The sequence below is a fragment of the Mandrillus leucophaeus genome, unplaced genomic scaffold (assembly GCF_000951045.1).
Source record: "Mandrillus leucophaeus isolate KB7577 unplaced genomic scaffold, Mleu.le_1.0 Scaffold1034, whole genome shotgun sequence".
In the NCBI taxonomy this organism is placed as follows: Eukaryota; Metazoa; Chordata; class Mammalia; order Primates; family Cercopithecidae; genus Mandrillus; species Mandrillus leucophaeus.
This window is the reverse complement of record NW_012098477.1, coordinates 580,360-594,545: the sequence shown is the minus strand read 5'-3', so window position 1 is coordinate 594,545 and position 14,186 is coordinate 580,360.

Here is a 14,186-nt window from a genome sequence, read left to right as displayed (position 1 = left end):
CTTGTTTTTAAATGTTTATTGACTTACATAGTTGGGTGCTCAAAAAAGCAGAACCTTTAGTTTTCCCTTTAGTTTTTCTTTCTGTATTTCTTTAGTAAGGCAAACTGTCATTTTAAAGTCCTAGCCAGTTATATAAATAATAATGAAGAAAAAGTCATCTTGGAGAAGATCTCCTTGGTTTTGGGGAGAATCAACTAAGGGTATATACAAAAAACTCCTTACATTAAAACAAAAATTAATTTAACATTGGTTCTGAGGATATACTGGAAGTTTTATCCTGGGAAACATACATACAAGTTTTTTTTGTTTTGTTTTGTTTTGTTTTGTTTTTCCATGACAAATATGCCCCAACCCACAACCCTTGTATATATGCACAAGATTACGGGGGAGGATGAGGTTATTAAAATAGTAACTGTAATTAAAATGGTTTTGGTATGGTTTGGGTGTGTCCCCACCCAAAATCTTATCTTGAACTGTAATCCCCATAATCACCATAATTCCCAAGTGTCTAGGGAGTGACAAGGTGGAGGCAACTGAATCGTGGGGGCGGCTTCCTCCAAGCTGTTCTCATGATAATGAGTCAGTTTTCACCAGATCCAATGGTTTTATAAGTGTTTGGTAGTTCCACCTGTGTGCATTCTCCTTCCTGATACCCTGTGAAGAAGGTGCTTTGCTTCGCCTTTGCCTTCCACCATGACGGTAAGTTTCTTGAGGCCTCCCAAGACATGCTGAACTGTGAGTCAGTCAACTAAGCCTCTTTCCTTTATAAATTACCCAGTCTCAGGCAATTCTTTATAGCAATGTGAAAATGGACTAATATACAACTGAAGTTATTTGGTAAAACAAGCTTCAAGATTCCTCTTTTCATCTCTCACTGAAGGTAAGATCACCATGGCTGAAGTGGGTTGGATTTATCCTGAGTCAGATTTATGCTCTTGCTCTGTATGGTTCATGCCTTTACAAACAGTTTTTAAATTAAAGCCTAAAGTCATCCCAATTTTTCTTTCTGAATGATTTACCCTCCTAGAAGAAATGTTTTCAGCTAACTTGTAATTATCCATTTTTATGATGTAGCATAGTGTTTTGGAAAACATACTAGTTTCAAATCAGCCATGAACCAGCTAGCTGCATGATGTAGGACAGATTCCTTAAAATTTGTAAGATCTAGTTACCTCACTTATAAAATGAAGCCTTTGTACTAGGTCATTCCAATGTCTCGTGCTCAGTGATTCCACAAAAAGACCAAACTGCATATCTGCCCCACAACTCTGGAGGCAAAGAGTAAGATGGTCAAAAGTAGAACTCTAGCAAGGTATAGTAAGAGAAGCAGGAGGAGTTGTTTGTAGAGTAAACACCACACAGCTTTATTTTGAAACCATGTTATTCTCAGATTACATGTTTTTAAAAATTGCTTTAGTTGAAAAATTTTATAAACTGTTGGCCAACAAATTTTTAACCCACAATAATAACTCTCTGCCTACTATTCTATGCACCCCAGTCCCAGTGTGAACATTTCATTGCAATCAAGTCCTAAGAGAAAACATCAGAAAGGCTTTAAGATAATACCTTATAACAGCAGGTTCATTTATCTGGGTACTTGAACACAATGAAGATACATTATTCTCTCACTGTATAGGATACCTGTAAATAACCAAAGCCCAGTGAACTTTATAGCAGAAAATAATTTAAAGTAATTAGGATTTTTTTTAAAAGGAAAGGGAAATAGAGTTATGAGAAGAGAGATTTGGGATTAATACAGCAAAGGAGAAGGATTAACTCTAGTTTTGTATTCATTACCCAGAAAGAAGTCTTTGGACCATTTTTGTGCAGCATGGGAATTTCATATGCAGAGAGGACCCGAGGAATTTCATATGCAGTGAAACATCACCTTTTTGCATTTAACCGAAATTGATGTTCATATTAAATCTATTTTATGTGGGAATGAGTAAAAAATTGATGATTTAAAAAATTAGAAACTACAATTTTCTACAATATTTTTGTACTGAAAAAAATTAGACTGCAATTCAAACGCTAAAAACTGGCTAATGACTAATAAATATTGGACACACATATGATGAATTATTTTGCATACTTTAAATATTATGCTTATGAAGAGTCTGTAACACTATACAGAAAATCTTTTACTTTATTAAGTGAAAAAGCAAAATGTGACTTTTTATATAAAATATTATCCCAACATAAAAAACTATAAGAAATGTTCTTACTATAATGTCGTTAGTTGGATTTTGAATCATTCATTCATTCTTCTTTATGTATTTTTTATAATATCCCATTTTTTCCAAATGGGTCTACAGTATTTTAATTTGTAATTGGAAAACTAAATACTTAATTTGAAAACCTTTTTGTGTATAATCTGATTAAGTCTTGGAATATATAAGGAGCCTCTTAGATTGTTTTGGAAAGAACAGTTATTCATAAAGGCAAATAATTAATCAGAAGATATCTGGTAGCAATAAAACTGCTGAAAGCAGAAATACTCTCTTTTTTTTTTTTTGAAAGGGTAAAATTAGAAAACGATTATTACAGGATGTCATATTGTTGGTGATAGTGTGAAAGTTTAGTCTCCTGGCTTTCCCACCCCTCAGCGAGCAGAAATTATTTTCTTCCTTACAGAAAAAGATAAAGCAGGGCCAAGTAGAGAATGATATTCCTAAGCATCAGCTGGTAGAGCAAACGCACAAAAACAATAGCAAGCAAAACAAAACAAATATACAAAAAACTCCTTACATTAAAACAAAAATTAATTTAGTGCCTGCAGCAAAGGAAAACTCTTTGCCCCTTTTCAACTACCTCTTTTCTGTTTGCATTTGACACCTCTCTTTGCCCGGTCTTCAGTAACCACTTGAATGCTACTCATTAATTTCAAGGCTAAATCCTCACCCTTTTGCTTTTCTTTCTCTATAATCTCTGTCTCAGAGATATTGTTCATTCTCATAGCTTAACTTTTTCACCTTATATTGGTAGCTCCCTATTTTATATTCTAAGAACTTCTTATCTATCTTTCCAACTTTCTGCTGCGTATTTTCACTTAATGTCTTTAAAGTCATCTCTAACTCAATATGTTTACAACCGAACTCACCCAAATTTCACATGTTTAGGAACCACCTCCTGCTTTCCGCACTCAGAATGGTAAGAGTGTTCTTTTATTGTACCTTCTTCTTCACGATCCATATTAGATCTGGGACAAATTTCTGATTTAGCCTTCGTAACAACATTTACTTTCCATCTCTACTCTCATCCTTTTGGTTCAGGTTCCTGTCATCTCATTGTTGGTGACAGTTTGGAAACATGAAAACATATTCTGAATGTAGTATGAAGTTCTCAGTTTGAGGCTAACTTGTGTTTCCACTGGGATTCAGACTTGTCAGAGTTGAATTCCACAGGAATCCATTTGCATAAAATAATTTTTATGTGAAAGAGCTTCTGTGAAGGAACTTGTACAAGGGGAGGGGAGATGAAGGCAGAGGTTGGAGAGGGACAGTGTATTTCCTGTTTCCCATTGTGATGTCTGGAAGAGGTGCTGCAGGGCAGCTGTTGTCACGACGGGCTCTGTAGGAATAAGAATGTCTGTTTCTGCTTTTATGTAATGAAGAGCAATGCCACTTGGAGAAGTTTTTCTACTCTTTTGAGAAGACTGCAAAGACACAGTGTCAGTCAGCACGTCACCTGTAGAGGGTCGTGATTGCAAATTGTCCAGGTTCTTGGTGTTTCGAACAAAGAGTTGGAAAAAAGCCCAGCAAAGCAAAGAAAGAATGAAGCAACAAAAGAATGAAAGCAGGGATTTATTGAAAATGAAAGTACACTCCACTGTGTGGGAGCGGGCTGAGCAGTGGCTCTAGGGCCAGGATACAGAATCTTCTTGGGTCCAAATACTCCCTAGAAGTTTTCCATTGGCCACTTCATGCTCACCTCATGTCAGTGAAATGGTAGCCTGCAATCAGTCTGATTGGTTGCAGAAAGCAGTCAATCAAAGGCTGAAGTGAAGTTACAAAGGTCACACTCCTGCGGCAAACATCTGATTTGTTGCCAATCAGAGACTAGGGTGAAGTTACAAAGTTATACTTCCACGCAAACAAAGACTCCACCCACAATCAGTCTGACTGGTTGTGGACAGCAACCATTCAGAAGCTGGAGTGGACAGCAACCATTCAGAAGCTGGAGTGAAGTTACAAACTTGCAAAGGAAGACTGGACCTGCAATCAGTCTGATTTGTTGCGGACAGACAATTTCTCACCTGCCTGCAGAAAAGGTCAAAGGCAGAAGCCTCTGGTCCTTCCATTACTTAGGCGTGGAAAGTTAGGGTTTTCCTTTCAATTTAGTTCTAAGAAGTCGGCATGAAACAGCCGACAGACCCTATTCTACAGACCCTATCCCTCTGCCTACAGACCCTATTCTCCTGCCTCAAGCATACAACCTTTATTTCCAGCTAAATTCCTAGCTAAAAATTTCTAGCAAAATTCCTAGAAATAAGTGAATTAAATGGAGACAAAACGAAGCAATACAAAGATATGTGATGGGAAGAGGGCAGATCTTACAAAAGACACATTATATTCCAGAATGACAATGGTAAATATTACACAAACATGTACGATTGATGAAAATATAAGAAAATTTATTGGAGAAAGGATAATCTTTTCAACAGGAAAATGAAACCTGACCTAACTTTCACCTTATTCAAAAATAAACTTAAATATGTTATAGATCTATATGTAAATCTAAAACTATGAAACTTTTTGGAGAAAATCTTCCTGAACTGGAATTGAGCAAAGAGTTTTAAGACATGGTGCCGAAAAATGACAGAATTGATAAATCAAACTTCATCAAAATAAAAAACTTTTGCTTTGTGAAAGTAATTGTAAAGAGAATGAAAATACCAGCAATAGGCCAGGATAAAATGTTTGCAAAAAATATATCTGACAATAGACTTGTATCCAGAATATATAAAGAACTCTCAAAATTCAAGACTTGTAATATAAACAATCCAGTTAAATATGTCAAAATATTTGAACAGACACTTCACCATAAGATGTAATGATGACAAGCACATGGAAAGCTATTCAGTGTTATAAGCCATTAAAGAAATAGAAAGTAAGACCTCTATAATACAACTACACATGTAAAAGAATGGCTAAAAGATTTAAAAAAACACATTACCAACTTCTGGCAAGGATGCAGAACAACTGGAATTATCACATTGGGAAAGAAAAAAGGTACAGCCACTGGAAAACAGTTTGGCAGTTTCTTATAAAATTAAACATACACTCACTATATGACATGGAAACCTCATTCTTTGCTATTTATCCAAATAGAATGAAAATTTATGTTCACACAAAACCCAATAGGCTAATGTTTCTAGCACCTCTATTCATAATTACCAAAAACTGTAGCCAACCCAAATCTCCTTCAATGATGAACAAACAACAAGAGATACATCCATACAATGAAATAACATTCAGCATTATAACGGAACAAACTGTTGATTGACTCAGCAGCTTGGATGCATCTCAATAGTATCAAGCTAAGTGTAAGAAGACAATTTCAAAAGGTCGCATACTGTATGATTCCATTTACATTATAGTCTTGAAAAGAGAAGACTACAGTAATAGAGAATAGATCAGTAATTGTTAGGACTAGGGGTGAATGAGGGTTGTGACTGAAGGGATAGAATAAAAGAGTTTTTTAGATGATCAAATGGTTCTGTATCCTAACTGTGGTGCTGGTTACACAAATGAATACCTGCTAAATTTATAGAATTGCACACACACAAAAGTCGACTTTCCTATGTGATAATTTTAAAAAACTTAATTTAAAATTTAAAAAATTATTCTCTGGTGGATTTTAGCAGTTCACAATCTTAATAATGAAGCTATGGGTATTAAAACTCTATTGTAATATTACCAATATGCATATATCCTCATAAATCATGTCTTTACTTTTTTTTTTTTAAAGGCTGAGAGGCTAAGATTAATTTTGGTGAAAACTCAGCAAGAAAATTGGAATAAAATCAGAAAACCCATTACAGAGGAAGTAACCCAAATATGTAATTTAAGGCAAAAAAAGTACTGAGCGGTGTAATTCCAACTGCTCTTTTAAGAGATTGGACTATGCTAAAGTAAAGCACTCACCTGTCATCCAAATTAAGGTGAATTTGGATATTTTGGTTGGAAGAGAGATTTGGAGTGCTTAAATGCTCTGCATCACACAAAGCAGAAGGTTTTAAAATGTTGAGGAGAGACAACATAGGGAGCCTGAACTTCTATGTCTTCTTCACTCAGCAGTAATGAGGTGTGCTGCTCCTTCCCTGCTGGGGTGGTGTCAGAGGAGGCCAAGTTGAGTGTCAGGACTTATACTACCAGCCAGTAACAATAAGACCGTCCCTCTCATAGTGTCAGTGGAAGTCAGTGGAGGTCACACAGGAGTGGTAACAAGGCACACCTACCCCTCCCAGCCAGGATGGTTTAAGTGGAAGCCTAGTGAAAAACTTTAACTTCCATCCTCACTCATCAGTAATAAGAATATTGACCTCCCTTCAGTTGTCAGTGGAAACAAAGTGGTTAACCTGGGTTTTTGTCCCTACTTGGCATTAATGAGGTGGCACATCTTCTGCAACAGCAGTATCAGAGAAAGCCAGCAAAGACAGAATATTTTTTAAAAGATCCAAAGTCTCATAACATAATACAAAATATCTATGTTTCAACAGATAATCATTAATCTTATGAAGAACCAGGAATATCTCAAACTGAATGATAAAAGGCAATCAACAGATACCAATATCAAGATGATACAAATGTTAGAATTAGCTGAAAGATTTTAAAGCAGCCATCCATAAAAATGCTTCATGAGCAATTATGCAGATGCTTAAAACCAAGAATAGAAAATCTTAGCAGATAAATAGAAAGTCTCAGCAAAAAAAAAAAAAAAAAGAAGAAGAAGAAGAAGATATAAGTTAGAACCAGATGAAAATTGAAAATTTTAGAATTGAAAAAAAAATCAATGTATGTGCTCAACACTAGACAGGAGGGAACAGAGGAAAGAATTAGTGAATTGGATGATTAAAAAATAGAAATTATCTAGTTTGAAAAACAGATGAAATAGACAGAAAAGAATCAATAGAGCTTCAAGGACCTGGGAGAATATGACAAAGGAGGTATCATTTGTGTAACAGATTTCCTGGAACCAAAGGAGAAAGAGGACAGAGCTGAAAGAATTCTTTGAATTCTTTCAAAGTATTCAAAGAATTAAAGGCTGAGAACTTCCCAAATTTGGCAAAAGACATAAAGCTACATATTCAAGGACTTGAGAGAACCTGAAACAAGATAAATTAAAACTAATTCACACGAAGATGCATCATAGTCCAACTTCTGAAAGCTATAGAAAAAGGAAAATTTTCAAAAGCAGTTACAGAAACAACAAATTACCTATACCAAAAACAAACAAACAAACAAAAAAACAACCAACCAAACATAAAAACTCAAATGGAGAGAATTTCTGATCAGAAACCACAAAGTTACGAGGAAACAATACAACATTTTTAAAGTACTGAACAAAACAACTCAGAATTCTATATCCAGCAAAAATAGCCCTCAGGAATGAAAGGGAAAACAAGACACTATCAGATGAAAGAAAATTAAGAATTTGTTGGCAGCAGACTTACCCTAAAAGAATGGCCAATAGAAGTTCTTTCTGAACGTCCGTGTCCACTCCACCCAGCAGTAATGAGGTGCCCAGCTCCTCCCCTGCCGGGATGGAGTCAGAAGAGGCTGAGTTACATGTCAGGACTTACATTGCCAGCCAGTAGTAATAAGACCACCCACTCATAGGGTCAGTGGAAGTCACATAGGAATGGCAATGAGACATACCTCTCCCTCCCAGACAGGAATGTTCTCTTAAAAAGAAAACAGTTCCAGAAAGAAGCTTGAAATATCAGGGAGGAAGAAAGAAAATTGAATGTGAAAATAGAGGTAAATGAAATAGATTTTCCTTCTCTGGAGTTTTAAAAATTATGTTTGGTTAAAACAAAAATTCAAAAATTAAAACTGTTAGTGCTATAAGGGTTGACGTGGTTTTAAATTTGTGTAGAGGAAGTATTTAAGACAAGTATGTTATAAAAGAAGGAGGATAAAAGTATATAAATGGAGGTAAGGTTTCTACTGTTTACTCAAACTGCTGAATTGATGACACCTATAGATTATGATAAATTTTGGATATATAATATAATACTTAGCACAACCACTAAAAATCTATACCAAAATATACATCTAAAATGAAACAGAAAAATCAAAATGGAATTTGAAAATATATCCATGTTGCCCGTAGGAAGGCATAAAAAAGAGAAACAACAACCAAAAAAACCCAGAAAAAATAGAAAACAAGAAATAAAATAGCAGATTTAAGTCTTAGCATGTAAATAATTACATACAATATAAATGGTCTAGATATACCAAATCAAAACAGATTGCAGAGTAGATGTCATAACATGACCTAAATATATGCTGTCTAGTAGAAATTAACTTTAAATATAGGCAGGTAGAAAATAAACTAATGGGAAATAATAATCATGCAAGCATTAATTAAAAGAAACCATAGGGAGTATATTAATATCAGTTAAGGTAGGCTTCTGAGAAAAGAAATTGAACAGAGAAAAAGAGAGACATAATACGATGATAATCCTACAGCTAACATTATACTTAATAATGAAAGCCTGACTGCTTTACCTGTAAGTTTGAAAATAAGGTAAACATGTCCACTTCCTTTTATTAACACAATGCTGTAACTAGCAAGCACAATAAGGCAGTAAGAGGAAATAAAAAGCATACAGATTGGGAGAAAAAGAAATAAAATGTCTCTCTTTGCAGAAGACATAATTGTCTATGTAGAAATTCCAAGGAGTCTACAAAAATCTCTTAGAACTAATAAGTGAGTTCAGTCGGATCATAAAATATAACATATACCTACAAAAATCAATTGTATTTCTATATGCTAGTAATGAACACATGGGCACTGAAATTAGTACCAAAAGGCCATTTACAACTGGAAAAACCGTGAAACAGCTGTAGGTATAACAAAATATGTATAGGACTTATATACTCAAAGCTATAAATGCTGATTAAAAAAATTAAAGATCAAAGTAAGTGATGAGGTATATGTGTTTATGGATTGGAAGACTCACATAGTGAATACATCGTCCCAAACTGATATATAGATATAATGTAATTTCTATCAATATCTCAGAATTTTTTTGTAGATATAGAAAAGATTATTCTAAACTTTATATGGAAAAGCTAAGGAACTAGAATAGTTAAAATAATATAGGAAAGGAGGAATAAAGTGAAGAAATAAGTCTACCAAATTTTAAGGCTTATTATATATTTATAATAATAAAGACTGTTAGGTATTGGTAGAAAGATAGATAAACAGATCAATAGGGCAGAATGGAGAAACTAAAATAGTCACAAATATATTCTACTTATTTTTCAGAGAGATTACAAAGTAATCTGATGGAGAAAGATAGCCTGTTCAACAATTAATGATGCTGGAGCACTTAGAGATTCACAGGCAATAATAATAATAATAATAATAATAATAAAGTTCAATGTAAGTCTCACATCTTAAATAAAAATTAAGTCAAAGTAGACTACATACATAAGTATACACAGAGTTCTTTACACTAAAATTATGATCTATGAAAAAATGTGATACATTGAGTTTCATTATAATTTAAAACTTTGTCAAAATTTAAAATGTTTAGCAACTTATTACTTATAATACTGAATAGGATTCCATTGTGTGGGTGTTCAACAGCTTATTTACCTACTCGCTTATTGAAGGACTTCTTGGTTGACTAAAATTTTTACAAACTATGAAGAAGCTGCTATAAACTTTTGTATGCAGGTTTCTTTGTGGACAAAAGTTTTTCATCGTTTAGATAAACACCAAGGAGTGTGGTTACTGGATCATATGGCAAGAATATGTTTATCTTTGTGTAAAACTGTCCAACTCTCTTCCAAAGTAGTTATACCATGTTGCATCCCAACCCTTAACGACTGAGAATTCCTCCTGAACCACATCTTCACCAGCAATTGGAGTTGTCAGTGTTTTAAATTTTAGCCATTCTAATATATGGTGGTATTTCATTGTTATTTTAACTTTCACTTTCCTAATAAGAAATGAACATTTATTCATGTGCTTACTTGCTATCTATAGATTTATTATTATTATTATTTTTGAGACAGAGTCTCGCTCTGTCGCCCAGGCTGTAGTGCAGTGGCGTGATCTCGGCTCACTGCAGCCTCCGCCTCCTGGGTTCACGCCATTCTCTTGCCTCAGCCTCCCAAGTAGCTGGGACTACAGATACCCGCCACCAAGCCTGGTTAATGTTTTGTATTTTTAGTAGGGACGGGGTTTCACCCTGTTAGCCAGGATGGTCTCGATCTCCTGACCTCGTGATCCACCCGCCTCGGCCTCCCAAAGTGTATCTATAGATTTTTGATGAGGTTTCTGTTCAGTTCTTTGGCTCATTTTTAAATTGGGTTACTTGTTTTGCTATTATTGAGTTGTAAGAGTTCTTTGTACATTTTGGATACAAGTTCAATTTAGGTAGCTTTCAGTTCTCTAACTTTGTTCTGTTCAGTATTGTGTTGGCTATTCTAGATCCTTTATCTTTCCATAAAAGCTTTAGAAGCAGTTTGTCAATATTTAGAAAACAGCTTGCTGAGATTTTGATTAGCATTGTGTGAATCTGTAAATCCATTGAGAAAAAATGGTATCTTAACAATACTGACTCTTTCAATCCAATAACGTGAAATATTTCAACTTGTTTAGATAATCTTTGATTTCTCTATTCAGTGTTATGTAGTTTTCTATATTAAAATTCTATACCTTTGTTTAGATTTATGTTTATTTTATTATTTGTGGTATTTATTTCTAATTTCATTTTTTCATTACCGGTGCACAGAAAAATAATTGACTTTTATATAGTGAACTTGTATTCTATTACATTACCATACTCATTAGTCCTGGAAGTTTTGTTTGTAGATTTTTGGGGTTTATTCAATAATGTCAATTGTTAGTAAAGACAACATTAATTCTTTCTTCCAATCTATGTACCTTTTATTTCTTTTTCTTGTCTTATTGGAGAAACTAGAACTTCTGGTAGGATGTTGAATAGAAGTGCTGAGAGGGAACATCTTTGTCTTGCTCTTGATTTTAGGGAGAAAGAATTTGATTTCTCACCATTAAGTATAATGTTAGTTGTGGGTTTAAAAAATATTCCTTTTCAAGATGAAAAAGCTCTTTATTCCTAATCTGGTCAGAGACTTCAAATTCCTCTACTGTCCTTGTTTTGTCTCTCCTTTTAACTTTGGGTTCCCATAAGTACTCTTCTTCAAAAAGTCTGCATCTGACACTCTCTCAGCTGTAATCCACTGTTATTATACTGGAGCCCTGTTGGTATGGTGGTAAGTTAGAGTAGTGGAAGTTTTCCATTATCTACTAATTAGTTCTCAGTCTTTTAGTTGGCCCATGTCTCAAAGCTGTGACCATCATATGCTTTTCTCCTTTAGTATATTTTCCCCAGGTCATCTCCTTTCCCTGCCTGCAGAATTGCCCATCTGTTCATTTGAAGTCCTGACCCCTGTTGATTATTTTTCCCTCTTAGTTAAGATGGAAAGGGTAAAGGTGACTGGATGGAAAGGATTCCCTTCTTCTGACCTAAGACTCTAGCAAAGTTAGTTTTCTATGAAATACAGGCTTTTGTTATGGAGAAGGATGTGAGTGTATTTCACAATGATTAATTTTCCCTTCCCCCTGCCACAGCCAAGAGGAGATCCTTTTTGAATCTTCACCATGAGAATCTGGTGAGGTTCCTGTATGCAAAATCCATGAAAGTGTGGGAGCTCCTCTAAGACTGTGATCCCCCAGGAATTTCTCACTGTCGAGCTAGTTCATACTCAGCTCCCAGCAGTTCATCAAAATTGCCATTCGAGTACTCTAGTTTATGGCTCCAGTGCCTCCTGAAAGGAGGCAGATCTCAGCTGTGTCTTAGCTATAATATCTCTTCAGATATCCAGATGGCAACCTGACTTGCAACCTCTGTTCTCTAATGGGTCCAAAAAAGTTATTGGTTTTTAGTTTGTCCAGCTTTTTCTGATTTGAAGGATGGAATGACAACTTCTAAACTCCTTTTCTTCTGATTAAACCTTCAAAAGAAGTTGTACAGATTGAACACTAACAGTAGTATCTATTCATTTCTAGTTTGGTTGAAAATAAGAAATTTAGCTAAAATTGCACAGTAACAGAAAGCCTAGAGTCTAAATTGTTCTGTGGGATAAACATTCTAAATCAAGAAATTAACAAATCCAATGAAAGACTAGAAAAATAAATTTGAAAAAATTTCCATTGTTTTCCTTCCTTCCCCCATTTCATCTTACATTTTACTTTCACCCTAAAGGCCTTTCTTCTCCCCACCTCCTATCTCCAGTTCATAGAATTAAACTTTAGTCACTCAACTCCTCAATTCCTTTGAAAAAAGTGAGATAATTAAAAAGCTTGAGAAACAAAAGTGAAAAATTTTTGACTTTTAAGTTCCAAAAGGTATACAATAGAAATATTTGCATGCGCACTTGGAGAGCAGATTTTTTAATTTCTTAAACTAGATACAGCTCTGGGCTGGTCAAGGTCAAAGGAAGGAACCACACAGGGGTGAAATTAGCAATGAAAGACTGACCAGTCTTGTCTGAACAGTGCAGGAAACTTTCTGAGAGTTTAGAACCAAGATGCAATGTCCATCTTGTTGCAGTTTAGTGAGGTTTATTGACAGCAATCAACTGGAAGCTTATTGATCATCCAGAAGTGGCTTAGCAATTCTCCCACCCAAAATACCTTTGTAGATAGTCCCTCATGAAAGATCAAAGAAAAAAGATAAAAGCCTCTAGAATAGAAGAAAAAGAAGAGGTAGAAATAGTACAAGAGAAGAAGAGGAACATTAGAGAGAAATTGGAGCGGGGGAGTGGGGGATAAAAGAGTAAGTCCTTATATTTAGGCAAGTTGAGACAATATGGAAGCAGCTAGAAAACTCTTCTCTGAGCCACAATAATGGAACAACACAGCGTGCCTGAGGGCATGCTTTGCTGTCATTTCCAAAGAAGGCAGAAAATGTTTAAATACAGATGTGTTGGGTTATCAGGATGGAGGAATGCTGCAGGTAAACCTCAGTTGCTACACAGTAAATGAAAGGAACTTCTCTTAAGCAAAGAAGAACAGTGCAATAAGGAGGATTGGGGCAAAAACCTGGGTTTCAGTAATTCTGACAATCACCAGGTATATGACTTTGACTACCTATCAGAGTTACCCATCTCTCCTCTGAGCCTTAGTTTCCTAACAGATAAAGTGCTGATGAGATTGTCTCTATGAACATCGCAGACATGTGGTGAGGGTCAGATGAAAATGCTTTATAAACTATACGCTGCTGCTGCTAACATGTTACATTAAGGGTCCACAGGCCATAAGAAGCTAGAGTAAGCTCATTTCCAGGGCAAGAGTGAAGCAGCTATTGAGGCTAGGGGTCCAGAAGCCAAATGAGGAAAAAAATGAGATGGCTTACGGACGACAAATGAGCAAACAGGAAGAAAATCCAGACTCTGGTGGGAGCACAGCCTATTCTGAAGCTATTTTGAGGATCCTTGAAAGCCTCAAGAGTGATATCTAGAAACTGTAACATCCACTTCTAGTCTTTGATAAGAAAATTATATCACCAAAGGAAAATGTATACTCTTTCTCTGTTTTACTAAATCTATAGAATAGATCTTTCTATTAACTTAACCTAATCTACTTTTTTTTAATGTATTATTATTATTATTATTATTATTATACTTTAAGTTCTAGGGTACATGTGCACAACATGCAGGTTTGTTACATATGTATACCTGTGCCATGCTGGTGTGCTGCACCCATCAACTCGTCATTTACATCAGGTATAACTCCCAATGCCAACCCTTCCCCGTCTCCCCTCCCCCCTCCCCATAATAGGCCCAGGTGTGTGGTGTTCCCCTTCCCGAGTCCAAGTGATCTCATTGTTCAATTCCCACCTATGAATGAGAACATGTGGTGCTTGGTTTTCTGTTCTTCCAATAGTTTGCTGAGAATGATGGTTTCCAGCTGCATCCATG